Source organism: Anopheles moucheti, chromosome 2 (assembly GCF_943734755.1).
Source record: "Anopheles moucheti chromosome 2, idAnoMoucSN_F20_07, whole genome shotgun sequence".
In the NCBI taxonomy this organism is placed as follows: Eukaryota; Metazoa; Arthropoda; class Insecta; order Diptera; family Culicidae; genus Anopheles; species Anopheles moucheti.
In genome coordinates, this window is record NC_069140.1 from 42,397,956 (window position 1) to 42,422,344 (window position 24,389).

The 24,389-nt window shown below is 43.4% G+C and overlaps 1 protein-coding gene across 1 annotated transcript in view; it reads right to left on the reverse strand.

Moving 5' to 3' along the window:
* LOC128310298 (leucine-rich repeat-containing protein 24) overlaps nt 1–24,389 on the reverse strand; it is a 118,648-nt gene that overhangs the window by 82,674 nt on the left and 11,585 nt on the right. The window contains exon 2 of the mRNA XM_053046903.1: nt 10,389–10,453. The gene's annotated coding sequence lies outside the window, so the exon portion shown is untranslated. The remainder of the gene's footprint in view (nt 1–10,388; nt 10,454–24,389) is intronic.

Below are 24,389 nucleotides of genomic sequence, written 5' to 3' on the forward strand. Positions count from 1 at the left end.
CACACACGGGGCAAACGGTTCCACACTTCCGGGGGCCTTCCGGGAGATGAATGCATTGCCATCCATTCTTTGCGAATACTGCTTCCTTTCGCGCCCTAACGAGGTACTTTCTCGCTGGCGGTAAAGCTACTTCTCAAGAAATATTCACTCAAGAAGCAGATCAGAAAAAAACCCAGGAAATAAAGCTGCTTTACAGCGCATACACACACACATAGCCCCACTCGGGCGTAATAGGTACTAACTTCCAGCACCCAGGAAGGGAAAGCCAGGACGTGGCGTAGAAAAAGACCCTTCCGGTGGTAGTAATATTCAATTTATGCATGCAATCAACACGGCGTGTAGCAAACGTGTGGCCCACTGCATCCTTATCCCTTTCTCCGCTGCTGTTTTCTTCTCTATCACACACACACGCACACACATATCGAAAGGGTGGTTTGGCCTTTTGTGGTTAGCTGTGCCACCGTTCGTTTCGTGGCGTTGAACGTGGCTTAAAGTGGAGCATAATAAATTATCCTTGCTTACCTCCACCGTTCAGCCTCTGACCATGCACTCCTACTGCACCTACTGCAAAATCCCTGCGTTGATGCTCGATTTCTGGCAAAAACTGTCCGGTTGAATGGTTTGCATCGGTGCACGGAAGAACTCGGAACACACGACCCAGGGAAACAGCTTTTATTTATTCACTCATGCATATATGCACACCCGTATGTGCAGCACACCACTCGGTTTGGGGGGTTTGTGTGGAGTGTGTAGGTTATTTTTTTTTTGTTTGGTTGGTTGGTTTGTTTGTTTGTGTTCTGCAGGTTCTAGTTGAAATTAGAATTTCTGAATGATGTGTTTCGTGCTTCTTATTCCATCTTCATCCTCATCATCATCATCGCCACTGCATTGCTACTGCTTTTACCATTTACTGATGCACGTACCGGTGTCCGGTGTGTAACTTTGTTGATTCCTCCACCCACGCTTGCCCATGGCTGCCCAGTGCTGTGTTTGACCATTCGCCATTGGACGTTAGCATAAAATATGAAGAAAGCTCGGAAATTAACGTTTACTGGTGCACTTGGCTCGGTACGAACCGAGTGTTGGTGGTCATGATTTATCGTGGTGTACCATTGCCAACCGCTGGGGCAAACGCTTTCCTTTCGGACTATTGATGGAACAGGATGGGTAGATGACATTACAAACAACAGTAAAGTACCATAAAGTACCATAAGTACGCAACCATCGTGGTAAATATATCAGAGGAACAGGAAAAGAGTGAGTAGATTTGTTTGCATCTCGGTGTATAAATCGGTTCGGTAGTAGTGACTTTGTGGTTTGTTTGATACTGCGAGACGTTGATTTGCGAGAAGAAAACAAACAACACTATGTTCCACTTTTTAATAATTCCAAGTACACACACGCATGTGTTATTCAATTATGCCGGATTAAGTATGAACCATTCGGCACAAAACGTGGGTTTGTACGGTGGTACATGGGTTTGAAAGCGACAACATGGTGCCGCAAACATAAACAAACCACGCAAGTAAGAATGCAAAATGTATGCAACACACAAGCAATGTCCATGGATGATTAAACAACTTCCGGCAGCCCGTTGGGGGGGTTGATAACGGCGCCAGGCTTCACACGACACGACCCATCCAAAATCCTTTCCAATACCGAATTCCTGTGCGACTAGCCAGCTGTGGATACTGGGTATTCCACAATTTTTTGACAGTTTCCCAAGGTTTTTTGATTGCGTTCCATTAATTTTTGAAGCCGTCCCGAATTTTTTTTTTAATGCGTCCCATATATTTTTGAATTCGTTCCGAGGTTTCTTGACGGTTTCTCAAATAATTTTGAATGCTACTTTAAACAAATTGTCTTTCGCTTAACCACAGTAACCTGCATTTGTATTAAACCACGGATAAGGGAGAGAAGGTCACTGGTTCAGATGCATTCATGGAAAACCATTTTGTTTTCCGTATGTCATCTTTGAGGAGGACCGCCGCGGATGTGCTGCTTGGTTAGCTTGTTAACAATCCGCAGCGATTTTACCGTAAAGCTCATGACCAATGCTTGATCCACCTTCAACATCTTTCTTTCTTGTATATCGGCACAACAACCTCAAGAGGCCTAGGACTATCATTTCTGGCCTTCTTTGTCTCTATTTATCCGTAACCGGATAGTCTGTCCAGTGTACAGAAAATTGATCTGGATGAGATTTTGGACTGGTCCCTGTCGTGTAAAGATCGGCGCCGCTACCAATACACAACCGGACCACCCCAATAAAATAAAACCGGCTTTACCGACAATGTAATGTAAACAAAGTTCACGGGCAATGACGCTCCCAGGTTACATTTGTGTCACATCACTCGAGGTTGTTGGGCCGCTCAAAGAAAGACGATTGCATGACACTCCGTTTCAGCCTCAAAATTAATGAACCAGAACCCCTCCGCTTGAGGTTGGACCATTATTCTGTTGACCTCATCGGAGAAAATGCGGTATACGTGATGAAACGATGCAACGTTTATCTTTTGAACAAGTCCATCGCTTTCAGTGATTTCTTGACAAAATTAAATCACCCAGATCGGTGCGAAAGATCACTTATCACTCCTTTGCGCAATACTTTCTGATGAAAGCGACAACTTTCGAACAAAACGTTGAGGCCTATGTGTCAAAGCATCGTAAATTCGGAAAGATAGAACGTGTGAACGGGAGCCACTTGAAGGTTTATATTCTTGGAACTTAAAGCACACGGATCCCACACTGCTTTTGGGCGGCATTGTAATCCTCCATCAGGGCCCTTTCTCCACATACATTCAACTGTTTTCTTTTGCCGGTTTTAGATGGGGTCATGACTTGATACTTTGTGCAAAATAATTGGCAAACATATCGGTACATATCGGTACTTCTCTGGCGTTTAAACGGTTTGGTGCGAACCTTAGAAGAAACGATTCACTTAGGTCACTTTTTGTCAGTTCCTCATCTTTAGCCTCTACAGCACTTTCTGGTCCGGTATACTATTGCATGACCAAAATTAGGGTTCTCTTCGATGCCTTTCGGGGCCTTTCTACACGAAGGGGGGAATTATAAATGCCATATAACCTATATACAGGGGGAATTCCCTGTCACACGATGTCAAATTTTCAAAGTTCCAGTACGACTTAGCACGACTGTGTTTCTAGTGGTTAAATTAATCTGATAACATTATCAGATTGTATCTGCGCAAGTCATATGGTCAAACAATGTATATTCATGTCGTAAATAAATGTATTACTGAACCGCTACTTTACCCGTAAACTACTCGTCGTGTAAGCACTTCAAAGTCAGCGAGTCGACTTTCTTCTCTGCATTGGATTTATTTACCGAATCAGGCAATTTTTAGAGAGATTACATTAAAATAAGTTAAAAACATATGTTTTATATTACAAAAAAGCTATTTTCGACCAATTTTTTACCTTTTTGTTTAGATTTTGTGCTATAAACTAGCTCATCTGTCAAATTTCCAGAAACCGCGTATATCCGAATCCGCGTATAAGAGGAACCGCGTATCTCGGGAACTGCCTGTACTTACTTTGCCTTATTTGCGAATGGAAACTTTTCCCATTTAGTGAAAATAACCATTGAAAAGTTTCAATACACACGACTGTCAGCTAAATGACAACAATCTAATGCGTCGATCTTTGAAATTGACAGCTAACTTATTTCATTTCGCCACACTCACTTTCTGATTGCAAAGCGATTAAAAGGCGTATTGAGCAATAGCACCTACACCGTCCATTGCCCGGTCCATGCGGTCGATACAATAAAAAAAACGATACGCATCGTACCACACTCTACACTTAAGCGCAAACGAGTCGAAATCAATCGAGTGCATTCTTATCAGCGTGCACCTTCGGGCAACATGTCACAACTGTGTCAACATAGATAACTACACACCTCGGTTCCGGTTTCGTCGACTGTTTGCCCTTTCTTGGCATGAAGCTAAACGTAGCCTGCGGACAGGACCATGTCACAGTAAATGCTTTTATCGAGAGTAACACACACACACACACACACAAACACCGTAGAAAACTCAAACTCGTCGATTAGTACCGATGGATTGAGATTGCCAGAAAATTGCACGACGCTTGACGTGCCATCAAATAAATGTTCGAACGAGCTCTCACCTGATGGATGGTGGACAGTTAACAGACACGTATGCCTACTCCCATATCGCATCTTATCGATAAAATATTAAACCCACCTTACGCACCTAATCGTCCCAAAATGCTGCAGGCATTTCCGTTCATTGAACACGAGCGCTGACGCCCCTCGCTAGGCGCGTAAGCTCCGGCGGCCACAAAAATACTAATGTCATCTCCGTACGTCGCTTTCTCGGAACGGGCTTACGCTTACGCACGATAAAGTGCGCTTCCAAGAAACTCGGTGCCCAGGTAATCAATCCGCAGCTATCGGTGCGCTAAACGTTCGAACGTCTGGCGTTATATGTCTTTATGCAGTGAAACCAACACAACAGATAAATATAAAACCATCGGCCGGGAAATAAACAAACACAACCCCGACAAACAGCACGTCCTGCACGCGCCCGGAAGGATAATATAAAGGCATCCTCCGGTGCCGTGGTTTATTGCTGACGTACGCGCGCCATCGTCAACATTTCCGACATGGCTCGGCCGCTGTCAAGATCGTCCGTACGCTGGCGTCTTCATCGTGTCGTCCAGATAACCAGTTTTGTTATTGCTGATAACATGAACACCTACATGGGGTTGGTTTCTAAATTTCCTCTCACACCTGGAACTCACCTAGCCGTCCACCGTTGAAGTGTTTCCGTCGTATTCGCAAAGCAAAACAAAAAAGTAAAACCACGTCCACAACATTGTCCCTGTGGGGTCGCGACTTTCCGGCCGCTTGGAGACAGCTTTTCTCCGGACGGTTCCCATCAAACCCAGCAAACCATAAATTGACCGTAAATTCCGGAAGGAGCGTCGACAAAATTAACGACCCAAGCATGACTTTATTTTTATACATCACCCGTTCTGAGAGGTGTGCACGCGAAGGGACATTTTGCTCGTAGCAGGTGAAGGTGTTGTGAACACGTGTGTTCATGTTGCTGCCCTGCCCGTTTTCGAAGGTGGTATCAAAGGAATTTCTTTGTAATGGGGAAACGTAGCGAAAAATTACAACAAAACCCTACCGAAAACCGCCCGACATTGTTTGAGAGATTTGGATAGACAGCGGTTCACTTGGTGAGGACCGTCGTCTGAAGCTGATGACTTATTTTCTCGATTATCAACCACTCATCACTCACCAGTCGCTGTTATCGTATTTGAATTAACACAACAAAGAAAGCTCAATTAAGTGCAGCTATCGTCAGCAAGCTTCACCTACATTCTTCTGTCTGCTTTTGCCAAGTAATCTTGCAAGATTTAAACCCGTTGCCGCTACTACTATCACAAGCCACAAAGCATTCACATTTCTTGTTTGGTCCCATAGTACGAGGGATCTTTTAAGAGCTTTAGATTGCAATCACTCACCATCACAGAGATCAGCACATCGGGATGAGATTCGGTATTTTGTTTGTCGTAGCGTTTCAAGACTTTCATGAAATTAACTTACTCGTAAACAAAATGCTTTCTTTTCACTCGTTGTTGTCTGTTTTTTGTCTTTCTCTTGCACTGTGTGTATGATTACTGTGCACGTGTCCTAGTTTTGCTTGCTATTTAATCTACAATCCAATTTATCTATTTCATGCACTTTTTCTCCCTTTCAAAGTTGTTTAATAAAATAAAAGGCGAAAAAGGCAAAAAAGCCCCCTTTCATCATTACCATCTTCGTCGCACCACTACCACCACCGCCAGGGAAAGAGTTTTAGAGAGCACGGCACGCGTTCGAGTTCCCGTGTCTCGTGTAGAACTTTTTGATTGGATTTGAAATTTCTTTTCCGCATGATAAGATGGCCGTAGTTCTCATTTTGACGCCGATGACACGCGAACCGACGGCCTTCCGCAAGGGAGCTTGGGAATCAAAACCGGGAAAAATAATGTTCCAAAGTCTGTTACCAACGCCGCAACCCGTCGTGATAATATACGACAGTGTACGAGCAGCCAGCCAAAGCCACTCACACAACGTGCCGTGGGGGCAAATGGTAGAAAATGTACTACAAACAACAACCAAGCCAACTCAAACTCAATCGAGCAGGAACGATCGAAGGAAGAAAAAAAACGGAACCGCTCACAATCTTTTAAGCTTCGACGGTGATTTTAAACAAAACCGTTGCGTGTAACGTGACAGACGCTACTGGCTCTCCATTGGATTCGTACTTTATTTTCCCCACAGCCAAACACACCCAAGATGGTGCAAAGAAGTTGAACAACATGGCCACACACACACACCCGCCCGTGTGCGAAAGTTACACAAACACGATTTAATCACCAAAGCACGCTGAAACTATTGACAAAACAAGCTCGCGCTCTTTCCGTCATTGCCACACGGGCGAGCGCTCGGGCTCCGTAGGCTATTAAGCTTTGGTTTCGATGGTTCGACGAGGTAGTACGATGGCGGTAACAGTCTAGTCGATTTTAGCTTGCCGAATAAGCTAAGCCATCGAAATGCGGTGTTTCCTCGCCGCCAGCATGACACGAGACACGTCAACGTGGAAAAGGCATTTATTAATTTACCACCACCCAGCCCATTTCCGTCCCAGCCCGTTTGCCGAAGTTTTCCGGTCTCGTTGTGCCCGGCGCATCGTAAATTATAATTATAGCTATTTCTATCCGAATTAATAAAAAGCCACCGTTGTGGAAGAAAGTACACGGACGAACGCAGCCGCTAGGCGGGTTGAAAAGCTGCGCTTCCTTGCCACCATCCGTGGGAGGGGGGAAGGGCCACCGTATGTTTGTGTAAAGTTTTATGAATTGCAGGTTGAACCGTTTACGACACCACACCGGTGTACCGGTGACACCACACCGGTGGAGCTTCATGGAAAATGCATGCGCAAAACTTAACGTCGCCATAACGTGGCTAGAAACTAGCGGTGGGCTCAGTTGGGACCTCTAACCACAATTAAAGCGTTGATTGTACTTAAATCGAAATTGGTGTAATTGCACGCAAAATTGCATCGATTGTGGTGCTGTTTGATGTGTTTTTTTACGAGTCTTTATGTCATATTTAGCAATTTGTTGTCAGGAGGAGGAATATATAATTTATATCAGTATGAGTATCAGTTTATATCAGTATGATAAGTACAAGCTTTGTAAATACAATAATTTTACATTTGAAAGTCGATGGGGGATGTAATGGATTACTTTAAAAAAAAACGAAATCTGTTACCATACAGACGTATCGGAGTGTTTTTTCTCCATAATTTGACGTACACGGAATATATTTTGAAAAACATTGTTTTATAATTAAAATCCACTCCTTAAACAGAAGGAACCCCATTACAGTTTGTTAAGAAATTTTTCTTAAATCGCATCGGTCAAGTTTTCCTCCTCTGGATGCTCCTCTCATGTGATCTTTCACATGTCAACACGAAGCTCGATATTGTTCATATCACTTAAGAGTGTTCCGGATTGAATGAGAATGATATCTCTGAATATGATGTGCTTGAGTTGGTGAGGAATGGATGATTACTTCATACACCTTCCCCGTTCAATTATCCTCTCAGGAAGATGTCCCAGATGCGGGAAAATTTGGTTAACGATCTGATTAAGTCATACTCGATTCGCCAGAACATTCACCACTTTGTCCTTCTGAATGAATCATCTTTGTAAAAATGTCTGTAAAACTCAGAAATGGTACGATGGTACGATCATTGCGCTGGACAAATCCCATGCTGAACAATCCACCCTGTAACGTGAGATACTTCTCGAGGAACCACATAAACGACAGCTTCATTGGACGTATATTGATTGAAGAATGTAATTAATGGCGGCCTGTTAACATTGATTCCACCCTCCGGAATTAGCTTTCCCTGTCGGACTGGCTTGGTTTCTGGCGCCAATGGGACGCAAACTCTAATTCATTATTTTCACTCACTCTACAAAACTTAGAGACGGCGAGGCGTCAGATCTTCCGATACATTGAAGCCAACGAGAAGAGAGGAAAAAAAATACACGAAAAGCAACAAATCACAACAAAGTAAGAGAGCTGCCAGCAGGATAATCTAACCACATGGACTGTACTGCTTCGCATCATTCACCGAAACGCTTAATGCTGGGAAAAGCAAAATCCAACAGCAAGGGCACTGTGGGCACATAATTGAAACCGCCATGAAGTGGGTAAACAATGGTAAAATCAGCAGACGAAAGCATTCCGCCAAGTGCTTTTTTAAGGAAGAATAAATAAACAGAGCAACAATAACAAACCAAAAAAAAATGCAGCACAAACACACGCGCCTCACAGTCAATCAGTCATTGCTTCGGCCAACATTTATCGGTATGAATGAATCGATTTTGCGTTCAATTTACTGTTTCTTCCTGTTACTGTACTGTAACATTTACTGTTTTTTCCGCAGTTTTGCGTCTGCCATTTTTTTTAAATGGAACAAATAACGGAACGAACGAGCAGACGAAGAAGAAAAAGAAAAAAAACGAAAGATGACAAGAGCATTGTCAGAGAGAAGATAAGAATAAATAATAAAATTAAGATTGAAGTGCGTTGCGCTAAGAAAGTAAGCAAACCCGACAGCCAGACAGAAACAACAAACTCACACAAAAAAGTCAGCAGCAACAACTCGAAGGCAAATTGAATGTACCGGATTAATCTACCATCCTGCATGGAGGCGCAAGGTTTTCCACAGCTTCCTGTCGCAACCTTGCCCTACTCGGACCTCCGCTTCGTACCAGCAGCTGTCATCGAGCTGTCAGTGCTTTCTCGCTCGCCCAACAAAAAGCGTCAATCTCGCAGAAAGGCTTTCCCAATAGCACCGAGGCGGCGCTAGTACACGTGTGCCACTTCCAAATTGCTTTTTGCCTCTTGTGTTCCAAATTTTTATCGAACCAAGGCTAGTGATTTCGCTGCGTTTGTTCATAGACAGGCAGGCAGGGGTTTCGCAGAACGATCGTCAAGGACGTTGAGTAAGAAAAAAAGTAAACAGGAACGAGCATTTCGATAGCATTAACAGCAAGTCTAAGAGTTTCCTCACCAAGGTTTGGCGTGTTCCGTTTGAATATGGTTAAGATGTGGGAAATTTTGTCATCCTTCTTCGAGATTCTTTTTTTGCTCAGAACGCCTTCAAAATTCGAACACCGCCGTTCCCGCCAGTCTGGCTAAAGGTGGCGCTGGTGAGGATGTTTTGTGTTCGACCCTTTGCGTGCGGTCCCGTTTGAAAGGGGAGATTGGCAAGCAGAAGTGCGCAGCAAGAAGGATGAGGTGTTCGGGACTCATTTCTCAGCCGTAGTCAGGCGAAAGATTTTTTTTCGCACAAATCCTCTCGAGGGCGGCTTTCGCTGTCGGGCTGAAAAGCGACCGGATTGAACTAACATCCACACATACAATCGAGTTCGAGTTCGTGTCATTGCGAACGAATCACTAGACCGGCCGGCTCTGCCGGGGTTCGCCGAATCAGACCCGGTTTTCCACCCCCAAAAATCGTCGTTGTGTGAATTGGGGACATTTCTACCAGCAAATGGAAGGCGATTTACATTTTTTGTCGTTGTTTATTTCTTATTTTTCTCCACCAGCTCAAATCATCCGGACAGAAGATCCCCGTTGTCCCCAAAGAACACACACACTCAAACAAGAATGGTTCACTGTACGAGCGAAGGACCGGAAAAACTGTTTCCCATTCTACTTTTCGCATGGACGTGAAGGCTAAAAAATGGTGATGGAAAGAACAAGATGGAAAGCTCAACCACGTGAAAATTCGCCTACTAAGGGCAGGTGGTGTATCATCATATGGAGCTCCTTACTAACAAACTCCCCGTTGAAATGGGGACCCGATTGATTGGGAGGGATGGTATGGATTTAAGATGAAATTGATTTTCGATAAACGGCATGTCCTGGCACCGATCTGTACCTACAAGAACATCCTTTTCCCATCCACCCGTGTACAGCTTGTGTAGAAAGGGGGGGATAAAATCGATTTGAAGATGTGTGCTTTTGTGCTTTGTAAGCTTAGGATTGTTTGCCGCGCCTTGCCGTGATCCTTTCAAATCACTTTCCCTACCATCCTTGTTTGTTTTTTTTCTGATTCCATCTTTCCACCAGAGAGATGGATCACAGGTGTGAGAAAAAAGAAATGGCGAAAAACAAAACAAAGGCTAACTCGCGCCAAATGGAATACACTAAATGGAATTGAATTTTTGCGTACACCCGCGGGGAGTGACATTATAGACGAGACGGTGCTTTCTGCTCCTTCCCGTTTTCAATTTTGTTTATGTCGCTGAAAACAATGGTCATACCTTTTAAGCTTGTGTCCTGCTGCTGTAGCTGGGGCGCCAAACACATGAAGTGGGTGGATGAAGATCTGCAAGTGCAGGGAAAGGAAATATGATATTAGGGACATAAGCATTACGGCGTGCAAGAATGCTGAGCGGAGCGGTTGACATCGCTTCCTTCAATCCATTACAGTTGGCTTAGTTTTTTGTTTATTGCTTGCAAAAAGGATATGGAAACACATGATCTCCAAATCGCACCGGTGAGCTGCTGTGGCTGCTTCCCTCACACATTCTAACAGCCAAAAGTAATGAAAGATTCCAGCATGGCGTAAATTCAATTGGTAGAATTGGCGCTATTGTTTAAGCGCGAAGTATATTCAAACGAAAGGAAAGGATTATCCACGTGGTTCTATCAGACACCATCCAAACCACCAGTACAAAAACGACCTAGAAGAAAAGCACCTAAAAGAAAAGCAAAGTGAACTCCCCCTCAATACCAGAAGCGAATAGAATTGGTGAAAAATCTCAGGAGTGGAACGATGGAAAAGCGGGAAAATTTCACTTTTTGTACGTTTAAATTACTCCATTATTTACGTCCTTTCCTATGCTCACGGTCATAAACACTGTCGCTGAATGGTAGTGATGGGTCATACGACTCGTTTCATGAATGTAGGATCAGTTTAGAATTAAACGGTTCCGTCCCGAAGCGAGTTCGGGCCAACTCAGAAGGTCTGATCCATACTGGTCGCACCTGATCTTACGGGGTTTGTTGTACCTGATGAACCTACCCAGCTGGAGTCGGTTATAATCTCCGGAATCTACCAGCAATTCGAACCTGCTTGTATCACAAATTCCAACCACAACCAATCCGCGCCACGGTACTGATGATTCCGGCATGGCAGGTGCCGGTTCCAAACACACACCACTACGGCACGGTTCATGACAAACAACCGAACCGGGGTTTGAAATAGACAGCAAAACAACAAAATTCGCCAATATTTTCTTGGGATGGTTTTGCATTTTCATTCACCTTTCTATAGCACACCAAAACCAAACGTGGCGCCCAAACCCTAAGCCACGGTAACGCGAGTGAACTAGCAGGTCGATTCGGTAATATCCAATCCGGCCGGGAAAACGTAAAACCTGGATTGGCCCCCGGAAATGCAATGCCTGTACTATTCGACTGTACCGGGCCGGGGGTAGTGAAAGGTAAAATACGACCCACCCACCGTTATACTTTGGCATGGGGGGTGATCACCGAACGGGAACGGGGGAAAAATCATTTGTGTACCTGTCGTCATCCGTGCTTTCCGCAATTTTTCGTTCCCCCATCGTCGGATTTATGTTCCCATTTTTTTTGTCTCTCTCTTTTTGGTTGTGTTGTGTTTCGTTAACTCAGTTTGCTCCCGGTGCTACTATTTGAAACCGAGCTGGATCGATTATTCACTCAAAATTTGCCGTCACTAATTGAAAACGTACACAAAATATGGCAGTTTTACTTGCCGGGAAGAAAAAAACCGAAGCGGGGAAAATAAATCCACTGCACGCTGAACATTTTCGATAGTGATGCATTTTCTTTCCCCGTACCCCGCGCTAACTGTGTGTATCTGGTGCTGCGTGTATAAACATGGATTTAAACGTGATCGCACCACCGTTACGCTGAAATTACGGCGTAACGAATGCGTAAACAAACATTACTCCCAAGCGCACCTAAAATGCAACAACTCCCTCGATTTTGTTTCTTTTTTTCGGCAACTTGATCGGGCTTGAAAGGGAAAAACAATCAATTACAATATTTCACATGAGTGCCAATTGCGATGCTAATTGGCAGTGCGTTTGTTTTTTTATGTTCGAAGTCCCGGCACGGTAGATTGTTTGCAGTGCCTAAACTGACTTCGATTTGATTGAACGTTTGGATTTGATTTTTGGAAGGTAAATATTTGCGGTACAATACCACTGAAGTTGTTTGTTTCCATTCTAGTTGGGGGATGGTGCCCAATGCCCCAAATGCTGTGGTTTTTGAAGCCCTGGCGGTTTTGATAGTACTGTTTGTTCTTTGTTCTGAGTTTTGTGTAAAATTCTGAATAGATAGTAGGAGTAACAATCAGAATTACATTTCACTGACTTCAAAAAGCATGGCTTGTTGACACTGATATTAAAAATCTTTGAAAGGTTCATTGATTAAGAATACGTAGAATGTGGCAGCTATACGTGGGAGATATACATAGAGACTTTGGAAGCTTAAAAAACAGTGGTTCTAGCACAGTTCTTGAAACCCTTTACCAAAAAAAAACAAATTTTCAATCTGTGTTCAATTTGTGTCGAATTGACGGACCTGTTCGTTGGTTATGAAATCAAATACTCTGTACTCTCAAATCAAGTACTATAACGTGAAAACAACTGATGGAAATTTTAAATGAATCAATTCACAGGGCTTTTGAGTATTACAGGGGACCGATTGGTAAAATATTGTTACGAGAAATACGTGTTGGTTTATTGAACATTTTCAATTCAATGCAACAGTTATCATCCATTGAGGTGTAACTGCAATATTCGTATGGTATGTTAATTTGAACCAGATATTTCCGAGACCTTAAATTTTCCGGAACATTGATTTTTGAACAATGATTCTGGAAAAAGTTTTGTTTTATCGTACTGATACCTTCCCTTATGAAATAAATGCTGGTGATTACAATTCTCTCCGAACTAGGGTTTGCAATCCTTTGAAATGTTACCATTCGAATGCACTTAGAAAGTTTCAATTTCATGTTTCTATACCATCTCATTTCCATTTTTTTCAGCAACGATCAAAATTTGCATGATAATACTTCATGAAAAAACTCCAACTGTTTGAGATAAAACAAATCGGTTAATGATAAAAAAAAGCTTCACTATTAAACAACCAACCAAAAGGAAGCCGCATAACAAAATTATCTCTCGTTCATCGTCCACATGCAATCTCAAGCGCGCTGACGGAACGGAACGGACACCCCAAAACGACGATATGCACATAATCAAGTGGACGCTCAATGCCATTTTAATCAAACTCCAATCGGTCCCCACACCCACAGCTCACCGCAAACCGCAGCGCAAATAATGCAGTTTCCACCCGGTCCGGCAAGACACTGGTCGAAGCATCAATAAAGTTGGACCCGCCGGTCACTTGGACATGTGGACATGGCCGTGATGACGCTAATGAAAATTCATTGCACACTGCCAGCAGCCGTGCAAGCGTTCGCGTTTTTGCATACCGCAAGCCCATCAACATTCAACTCACAATAAATAGAATGAATGAGTTTAGCGAGCATAAAAAGCGGGTTGACATGCACAAAAAAAAAGCAAACACTACATCGTTGTAGGGGAAAAATATTGTGCGATCATTTGATGATCGTTGGAAACTTGATGCGCTGCATTGCTAACGACTTTAATGAAACCGTATTTTTAATGGATTAAAGCGTTTAAAATTTGCTTTCCCGCTCGTCGTTGGTTGTGGATGGCTGCCCGTAACTCGGAAACGATTGAAAATTTAAAATGCGACACTTTATATTTAAGCGCGCGTGCAAATCACACCACACCCGATATCCGTGTGCGTAGTATCACCTTTTTTTTAAATTTTGGTTCTGCCACGTGAACACTCGATTCCAATATGGTGCTTTAATTTGTTTCCAATCCGTGTCAATAGGTGAAACCTCATTTGGATGCTTATGCAGCGCGCTGCAGCGGCAGCTGGGAATGCATCGGGAATGCACAAGATGGAGGAAAACCGGGCGCCATTCACTTCATTAATTTCGTTAATCAATCCAATATTACGCGCAAGCCATATGCAGTTGCAGTGTTTTTTTTTTGTTTTGCAATTTGAACGTCATCCGCAGATCGCATATCCAATTGATAGGATCGGAATTTTCCGGCCCCATTTTCCTCCGCATCGCTTTACATGACAGATGTGACAGATGAAAGGAATCATATCAAAAGTATGGCTCGAGCTCGGCAGCAGTTGCGGTATTTAATTTGTGACCTTTACGCATACGGGTCGCATTGTTGCCGGGGCCGGTCTAGCACTGACACTGCACGTTAATCGGCCAACATTCCGAACTGCTGGTTGCACACCCATCAATTAGCACCCATGAAAGCAAATATTTGCCCAGTTTAATTGGTAACGTTTGCAGTCGTCGTTTGTTTTTTGTCTTCTTAACACAATTTCGTTGTTGAGCTGATCCGTTCGATATTAATAATGCATGCGGTCGTATGCCATTTGCTGAAAGGTATGCTTCGCGATGCCGGAAAATGGGAAAATCCTGACGGGTAAAACAATTCAATCATACCGTTTCGTGATGGTGTGGACGAACATTATCCAAATATGTGCTCCCAACAACTACCCACGATGATAATTTAATATCCTGGCAGTGATGACTGCCTGGTATGCGGCTCGAAATGGATGCCAGGAAACAAATCAAACTTTCGCAACAAACCGTAACGTACGGCAATATTACACCCAATCGAAACCATCTGGCAGGTGAGAAATGTGGCACATTTTCCCACAAAAAAAAAGAAATGTAATTTAACTAGCCATTCCGATCCAGAACAACGGCACAGCGAAAAACAGTGTATCTCTGCAACGATTTGTTAATGGAATAAAGCTCCATTTATCAACCAGATCCATCAACATGGGTTCGCGTTTTGCACCCCCCATCAGCAACAGCAAAAAAATGCCCCAAATCAAAGCAAGATAAATTGATAAGCAATCTTATCCACGAGCCCGTCGCAGCATTATATCAAAACGCGACATGAAATGGAACCGAAGGCAACGGAGTAGGAGAAATGACGAGGCCTCTAACAACAACACAACAACTGGCAAGAAAACGTTCGTCTTAAAGATGGTTGAAAGCACGACACGACCAGCGGAATTATAAAATGAGAAAAAATGTAAATGGATGCCACATCCTCGAGCGAACCATCTCGCCAGTGGAAACGGTTTGATCCGATGCGGAAACGCAAACCGGAAGTGGAGTGTTTGCCCTCAGCAGTTCGTTACACCTGCTGCGGGATCCATCCTCTTCGAAATGGATCGATTATACTTTCGCATAAGATTCGCTCGATATTTTGTTATTATTATTATTATTATTTTATTTTATCTGCCCGTGCCGTTGGACGGTTTTGATCAGTTCATAGCCGTTTGATGATGGGCACCGGAACGCTTTACACTGATTGTGTTTTGCCGCCGGTGTATCGAAGCGTAAGGAAGTGCCTCCTTCACTGGTCGGGCTCAGTTGGATTTTCCATTATTTTCCCTTTTATTTTTTTCCATTTTCCCACATCCTGCAGGCATACGATCCATCAATGAATCGATTGCTTTATCAGGCTCGTGTTTGTGTGTGTGTGTGTTTTTTTTTTTTGCTTTTCATTTTTTATTTTGCTTGTTTTTTTCTATTCTTCGCCTAACAGTTCAATGAAAATCTATACCACAGAAAACACCACCATTGTGTGTGGCAAACGAGAAAATCGAAGCAAGAAAATCATTACACCGAAAGAAATGGATAATATGCTTGAGCTGCGACAAGCTCGAATTGAACTGAAAACGAGATGAAAGCAAACAGTTCGCTTTGTGGTTCGCTTTTATTTCCGGCAGGAGCGAGATCAAAATATAAAGCAAAAGAAAAAGTGAAAGAAAATCAATCACTGGCAAACATTTTCACCGAAAATCGCTTCGCCCGACATGTTCAACCACGTGCAGGCAGGAAAATGTTCGGAACGTTCCGTTTTGTATACGGTACGGGCATCTTCTATAAACTCGTTCCCGCTTTGACCACATCATGGCGGACAGTGGAACAAATTTTCCCATCTTCCCGTACTGTTCCTGTACGCTATGTTTTTGCAAAAATTATGATCGGGAAAAAACTCATCACGGCTGGGTTTTACCAGGGCCAAGCTTTGTTTGAATAAGTCTCCATTTGCTTCACCCGTTTAAATTCTTATTTCAGTGTCTTGGGGAATAAATACGACTAAACAAAACCATCGATTTCCCCACGTAGATTTACCGCTGTGTTGGGAGAATCAGCGAGCGAAAAAAAGCTTTACGGACAAAAAGGATCCACGATCGTTCAAACGCGCTCGACTGAAAACCGATCTGGGAAAGCTATAATCGAATTTCAATAATTGCTTTTACAACGTTTAAAGGAAAGCGATGGCGATTTATCCTTGGCATTCATCGCTGGTGGAAATTTCCTTTTTTTATGAGTTTGATTCGTAAACCGAACAGCACCTCTTCGCTTGATTCATCCGACAGGTATTCAAGTAAACAACGCCCCGGTACTCGTCTACATCCGCTCAGAATTTGCCCCACAGTCAGAAACTTTGGTGTGAAACACGATCGACATAGCGATACATCTACCTTCCCTTGCCTTATCAGCGGGTGGTGTCAGTGAGCAGAAGTGGTCATAAGCTATTTGTTTACCTGGAGGGGCCCATTCCGGAGGAGAGTTACATCCAAAACCAGCGCTTTCCACCAGAAACCACGCGCACACGGCACCGTGCGCGTACAGTCGCGACCTGGACGACGAAAACAATCCCATCTCTCTGATGTGTTAGATGCTTGCTGATCATAATTCTTACATACGCCTTTGCATGCATACATTCACGCCACCATGCGCAAGCATGCTAAACACTGGCCACAGTGCCGGTGCTAGCAACCTGAGTGTGGTGTTTGGTGTTTACTTTACGATGCTACACAAAACCCCGAACCTCAACGGTACACACATTGACGCTATCTTAAGACGGGAACCGTGCTCCGTCGAGGACTTCCTTCTTGGGTGCTGGCTGAACTGTGCACCCGCCGATGATAGTGTTCCGGCCACCATTATTGGTGCCCGTTGCACCGGAGTGCATTCGAATGTTTGCCCTAGTGTATCGGAGGTAGTTTATTGAACTTTCATCCGCCGGTGTACACGGGCCAGGGTCTTATCTTCCATCGAACACATCGTCGGTGAATAATGCTGTTTAATGCACGTGTAAACTTTAAGCTTAGAATTCTGTCGCTTGGTGCATTAGCTTGCCTGCGCTGGGCTGGTGTAGAGCTCCGCGGTGTCGCCTTCTTGTGATGGAGTTTGCTGATAGCAGTGAAGTGGATTCAAGTTTTGATAGAAAAGTAACACAATTGTTTTACTAAGTAACTTCATAATTCAACAACAATTTATACACCCACTTCAGTAACGAACAATTGCTAACATTCAATTAAAGAAAATTAATTGGAACATTTAATAAACTAATGTGACAAATTTTTCCAAAAACCTTATACAGGCAGACCCTGAGACACGTTGTTCCTCTTATTCGCGGATTTGGAGATACGCGGAATGGATATGGAAATTTGACAGCTCTAAAAAAAAAAAACCAAAAAAAAATCTAAACCAAAAGGTGACAAATTGGGCCAAAAATATCTTCCTTTCTCTTTTAAAACATTGGATTTAATTTAATTTTGTTGTTATTTGTTGAATAAATTAAATACAGAGTTGACTCTGTGACTTTTAAGCATTCGTTTACGCGTATTTTTTCCGGTTGCTATAATTGCTTATCTTGGGGACTGCCTATACATTATGTAGCACATATCATTAGCCCAATAAAGATTCCCTAAAACAGGCTTGCTATCAAACATAATGCATCTATTCACCGATTACTGATGCCAGATATGAGCCGATCACTTCAGAAGCAGTTAAAATCTTTCAATAAATTTCCTCCACAGCTTCAATTTTATCTAATGTCACACACTTTCATATCACCCTCGTGAACTATAGCCAGCATGCCGTACACTTGTGACACATTTTCCCATTGTAATGGCTTCGCTTCCCCTCAGCAACGCTCAGCACCCAATTGTTCAGCATGTTTTTTTTTTATTCTGGCGCAAAGCGCAAGCGTTCCCGCGGCAACGTTCGCCCACGGAAACACCACTCGAGGCATCTACCCAATTAGAAAGAAACACTTTAGCAACATTTTCATTCGATGTTCATTCACATTTGATGCACATGCAAGTGGTTTTTCTTCGTGAGAAGCAAAAGGAGAAGAAAAAACCAACAGTGTACCCCTTTGAAGTGGGTGAAAGGACACACAGAGCAGCAAAAAAAACACACCCGAGAACCTAGAAAATGTCACCAGCCATGCGTTTTTAGATGCACGCATCAGGCAGCGCACAGGGCCGTCAGTTCGGAGAATGGAAAATAAAGCGAATGTACTCCAGAAAGCAGGTTAAGACGAAACATTTGCTTTTCATTGTCGCTGTTTACAGCTGCTTAAACTCGTACCGTAAAACCACTCGCCAGCAACCGTACCAAAAGGGTCACGCTTTTCCAGAACCGCGCTAGAATCGGTGTTGAACCGAGCCTGACACCGAGAATGTGACGGATTTTCTCCACTGCTACTGAGATGAGTTTTGCCGTGGTGATTGTGAGTGTCTTACTTCGCCATTTCTCTCTCTGGCATCTTCTGGTGGGTTTTTTTCCCACTAGCGCATTCAACACTGAAAGGTCAAACTGCCATCCTATCTACCGTATTTATTTGGCCTGACCTGCCTGCCTTTCGACGGCCAAGGAACCGTGTACGGCTTGAAGAAAACACTCGATTCGGTAGGTTTCTTTGGAGTTGGATGAATAACCAAACGAACGGACGGCTGAAGGTGCAGTGACTTATGTAGCGGTGCCACTAGTGGTGCATCACTAGACGGGTTGGAATGTATCTGCGATGCACAAAACCAACATGTGGCCCCACCGGTGCACAGCGGACGCGGCTGTGGTGAAAATTTATGGAATCGCTGCATGCGCTGCACAACATACAGTACTGCTGGCGCTCTGGTACGGCTACATACCGGCACCGAGTGGCGGAACTCGTGGAATTTCGAAGCAGTCCAATTTTCGACGTACGAACCAGGACCGGGGGTCGACATGCTAGTCGACAAGCCCAAGCTGCAAGTTAATGTAGATGCGGTGACACGGACCGAAAGAATTCGACCAAACCTCGCAGCAACATTCTTCTCCTACCGGTTTGGTTTTCGACGTACGGGGCGTTTTGCTGGCAATCCATCTTCCAAGGGACGACACTTCGAGTGTGGCATCTCCGCACGTTAATAAAACAGCACACCAGCCCGCAAGATGCGCAAGTGGAAAATACTCTCCCCGCCCCGTCCAGAGTTCAACGGGCGCTAAGAGTTATCTTATCTTGCTTCCTCCACCACTCGGCACTCCGTTTTCCCGTTTTTTCCGTTGTCTGCCATGTTGGGAACGGTGACTTATTAACCATGAATATACCTACCCATTGGATGCAAAGCACGCGTGCAGTTGCAGTTGGATATAATTACTCGAGTCGACTCGGCACGGTACTGCCCTTGTAAAAGGGCACTTAAAATAGAACAAAACGGCATAGCGAAGCGATAATTAAACGTATCGCTTTGATGCGTGAATGCTTGCGCGTATGGGGGTCTTGTTGTGTTAATTTGAAAATTTTAGCCCTAACTTCCCGGCAGATCTTACGAGGACTTTTATGGTAGATGTTTTGGGCGAACTAATGCACCCCAGGAAACGAACTCGCTTTATCATTTTCTGTGCAAGCAACTGACAGCAACGCCAATGTAAATGCACACGGGGCACTACATGCTTTGAAACCCAAATTAACGCAGCACAGCACATATTGAACATATTCTGAGGATGAGGATTTCTATCTCCATGGTATTACATTCTCTTAAGCTCTGCATGAAACCCCGGAATGTAGAACAGAACCAAAAAACCCCTCGCATGATAGAACACTACAAAAGCATTCAAAAACCGTCTGCCTTTATGTGGTAAGCTGGCAGACATCGAAGAGATAGAGTGTGTGTCATCATGGTGATGGCAAAATCTGTACAATCATACCTGTGACAAAATCGGCACACCCCAACCGCATAGTGTGATGCGAATGCAATCTCCACATACCAAAACACACCGCAGTGCACGTATCATGGAGTTGACCGGCAGAGTGCTTCAATGTTTTGTCCGCGAGCAGTTACCTACTCATGCTGCTGTGCAACCGTTCCTCGTCAACAGAGTTCAAAACGGACAACGAGCTGTACCGAGTAACATTAAATGGAATCCTCGACATGCCGGTACATTGCGAATAGTTCGAAAACCTTAAACCGCATCTGTTCGGAGAAACAAACATCAGAAACGCCTGATGTGCACTTGCATACTTGAATTGAACCGGTTCGTTTTAACAGCGCGCTACGTTTTGATATTGAATCATGGTGTCATGATACCTGGGAAAAAGTCAAAAAAACGATAGAAACTTAAATTGAAAACATTAATTGATTCATACGTAAAAATCAAATATATAAATACAGCAACATTTTTTTGGATAACAAATTATCGGAAGTAATCAATACACCATACCTATTTATACGAGCACCCCGGGACTCCACTGAATAATTGAACAAACACGTGCAAAAGACACATCATATCTTATCATACAAAAATAAATTAAATATAATGTTTGAGCTATTCCAAATTGCTATTTCATTACAATAAATAAACCTCTTGCACGCTATCGCTTTCATTCTGGAGCTGATCTTTCAAACCGCGTTTGGAGAAGTCATTTCCAAGCGGCACGGATAAACGAGCACACCCCTTAAGCGGGCCCGGATAATCGGTGGGTGATAGTACGCCCCTGACAGCTCAGTTATTTCTTTACATCTAGTTACAGCAGGTTTTGCGGAATTGGAGGCCGTTGTTAATTGGCAGTCTTTGGTGAATTTTAGAAGACTTAAAGAGCAAAGAAATGGGATCTGTACGAAAATATTTTATCAAAATACACACGCTACCGTCAAATATGGGTGAATATACGAGTGAGTAATACAAATGTAAACATTAAAAACCATGGCGAACCACTTGTCTAGAGCGTTGCATATTTCGTTTACTTTCGCAGAGTGCGCAGTGTTAGGCATCATGTACCAAAGAAGATTAACTCTAGCCAAAGGATATAAATGTGGGGAGTTTGAAGGCACGCCAATAATCGTGCCATGCGATAGCAATGTAAAAACGTACATCGACGCAGTAATGTCAATGCTTCAAGGTAAAATGTCGTTTTTTCTTACACTAAATTCCATTTTGATTATGTAGCTATTTCATGCAAAGCAATGTTTTAATCGATGACTTTAGTTGCCATAAATGAAAATAACGCTAAGCGGTTTGTGATGCATATCTTTACGAAGACTAAAATCGTGACGGAGCATTGGTTTTTCGAATTTGTTCCGAAGTCCGGGAAAGAACAGTCCGTCTGGACGGACTTAAACGACATTATGTTGAGAGTTGCCGAAATCGCTAGCCAACTCCCCCTGTTACCTGGAGGATGCACCTTTACTTTGGATTTGCAGCCCTACAACGATAAATCGAAGAAAGCGAGTATGATGCTGCCTCATTAATAGTTGGTTTTGGGTTATTTTTATTATTACACAGAGCGTATGACAATTTTACTTCATTACTCTCTGTATGAATTTCTAATGTCATCACTAATCAATCATTGCAACAACTGCTAATGATATAAAACTTACGAATTTACGAATAATTCTAATTCCTATTTCGGGTGACTCCAACCCATGGGTGATTAGAGTTTCATTTATACACTTCATATACTAACTCCTATCACCAACTGTTGGTGTTGTATATAGCTTTTATTTAAAAAGAAAACCAATGAAATATTAATAATCCAAACAAAAAATTGGAAGCACATTCACTCCAAAGCTATAACTAAACTAATAATGAAATCGTTCATATCGTGAAAGTTCCAACCAATAGCTACCAACGAACGACCGCGGGAAACAATATTATACCGTTCCAATTTCAGCGAATCGATAAGGTACCGACTGGTGCCGCACGCCATCGCAGATGGCCAACATTTTCCTTCCCACTTTTCCGCACTCATCTTTTTCGCCAGATCATTATCAAGAGAGCGATAACCTTCAATCACGAGCAGCGGTCGCGGGTTAGAACACAGCTCATAATTTTCCACGCTAACGTGGGTTTTCACAATCCAACCAATCGGTCGGGACCTTGGCGTGCCCAGTTTGCTTGAGTATCGACTTTCACGGCATTTCGCGTTACGGCGGCGGATTATGGGTAGCGAGACCGTATATAACAACAAACCAAAAATGCTACACCTCCAATACAGCCATGTACTATAAGCTTAATTTATGACGGAGGCTTGGGAGAGAAAAAGGGATCAACTCGCACACCTTTTCTGTACTGGATTTCACAACAAATCGAAGACGCCCGATTCGCACCTCGGTACAACACATTCGCCACAGTGTGTAAATAAAGTAAAAGGAAGATGCTTTCCTGCGGCTTAAATCCGGTAACTCACCGACGGAATGCGGACGCCCCAACAAAACCCATAACTATTGTTTATTCAGTAAAAGGGGACGGTAACATTCAATTTTCCAAACTCACACCCGCCTGCTACGGTGGGGACCATCGGGACCGCGGTGAGTTCGCGTGTTCATTGCGAAGGTGTGAAAAACGGTGTACATTACTCAGCGCGTGTATGCGAGACATATTCTGACCGCTGCGACCTTCGGGGTTTCGTCTTCGTACGGTCAACTAAAGCAATGCAAGAAAAACACTTTCCTTCGTCCGCTTTTAGGCCTGGATCTGGGCAGTTGCTTTATACATTCGCAGAATGAAATCGATTGTTTGGCGCACGATCCAAACCGCGGAGAGCTTGATGAAAATTACCCAACCGGCGCATTACGTTAATGATTATTTGGCTTCCAACCGGCCGGTGGCAACTTACGGTGCGGTGGTTACCATCCTCTTTACCTATCGTAGTCCCCCCGCAGAGCGATACTTGCTGAACTTTAGCTTTGGCTCCGGAAGCAGAAAGATGGACCCATGACGGTGGTGCTGCAAGGCACACCCAAAAGGCAGAAGGTTACGGAAGGTAGGAGGTTAAGCAAGGTTGGAGTAAAATCATAAATCATCACTTCTATTTTTGCCCACCCGTTGCCTTTGTTATTGACGCTTCCCGGAGGGGTTTTTTCTTCTTCTTTTAGCTCGGGTGTCGCCTCTACCCAGAGCAATCTCCCCATAGTGTTCCAGCTGGTTTTGGTCTTTCACAGCCCCTTCCTCCAGGTTGCGGTATTTATGCTCGTGCTGACGAGTTCACACTTCGATTCATCATCTTCCATCGTCTGGGTTTTGGGTGAGGAAAAATTGAACGAGCACGACGCAGGATACGACAAACACAGGAAAGACATTTTCCGCCTGGGATCAGTAATTCAGGCCAAAAATAAAGAAACACCACTCAACGGCCAGACAAATGAAGTGCACACGGGATGTTTTAATAATAATACGAAATACGATTCGATGTGGGGCATCGGTTCATTCCGGTAACGAGCGTCGTCGGGTCTAGGATTGGAGAGACGACAACCTTTTGCAAGCTGTTCATTAAATATGCTTTTAAAGCATAACAAAGATACACGATCGTCCCCGGGGCACTTGGCTGCCACTCAGTGATAAAGGTCGGCATTGATTTTAATTAAATTCCACAACAGTTATCAACAATTCCAACCAGTTCCCATGGTTCTGGTTTGGGCAATGGCAATTTGGAGCAATGTTTGGGCTAACTTTCATGATGATAAAGAACTTTTTGCGCTATCGCCAATTTTCAAATCTCTGTGAGATTCGCTGGTAGATTTGCTTCAACAGCACAGTGGAAAAGCTTTATTCGAATATTTGATCATCATTTTGCACATCAACATAACTAAAAACAAACATTGATTTATCAACGTGATACGGAGTTGGCATTATTTGGAAAGATAGCACTAGAAAATTATGCAAAAAACAAAGCTGCTCAAAACACACAAATTTCCGTTTTCCAATCTTCATTGGAACTGTTGCAAACAAATATGGCAGAAACGTAAACATAGTTTCAAACGAAAACTTAAACTGGTAAACGTCTTTACCATGCGGTCCTGTCCAATAATAAACGTCTTATTGGATCGGTTTTCGGCCCTCTTTTTTC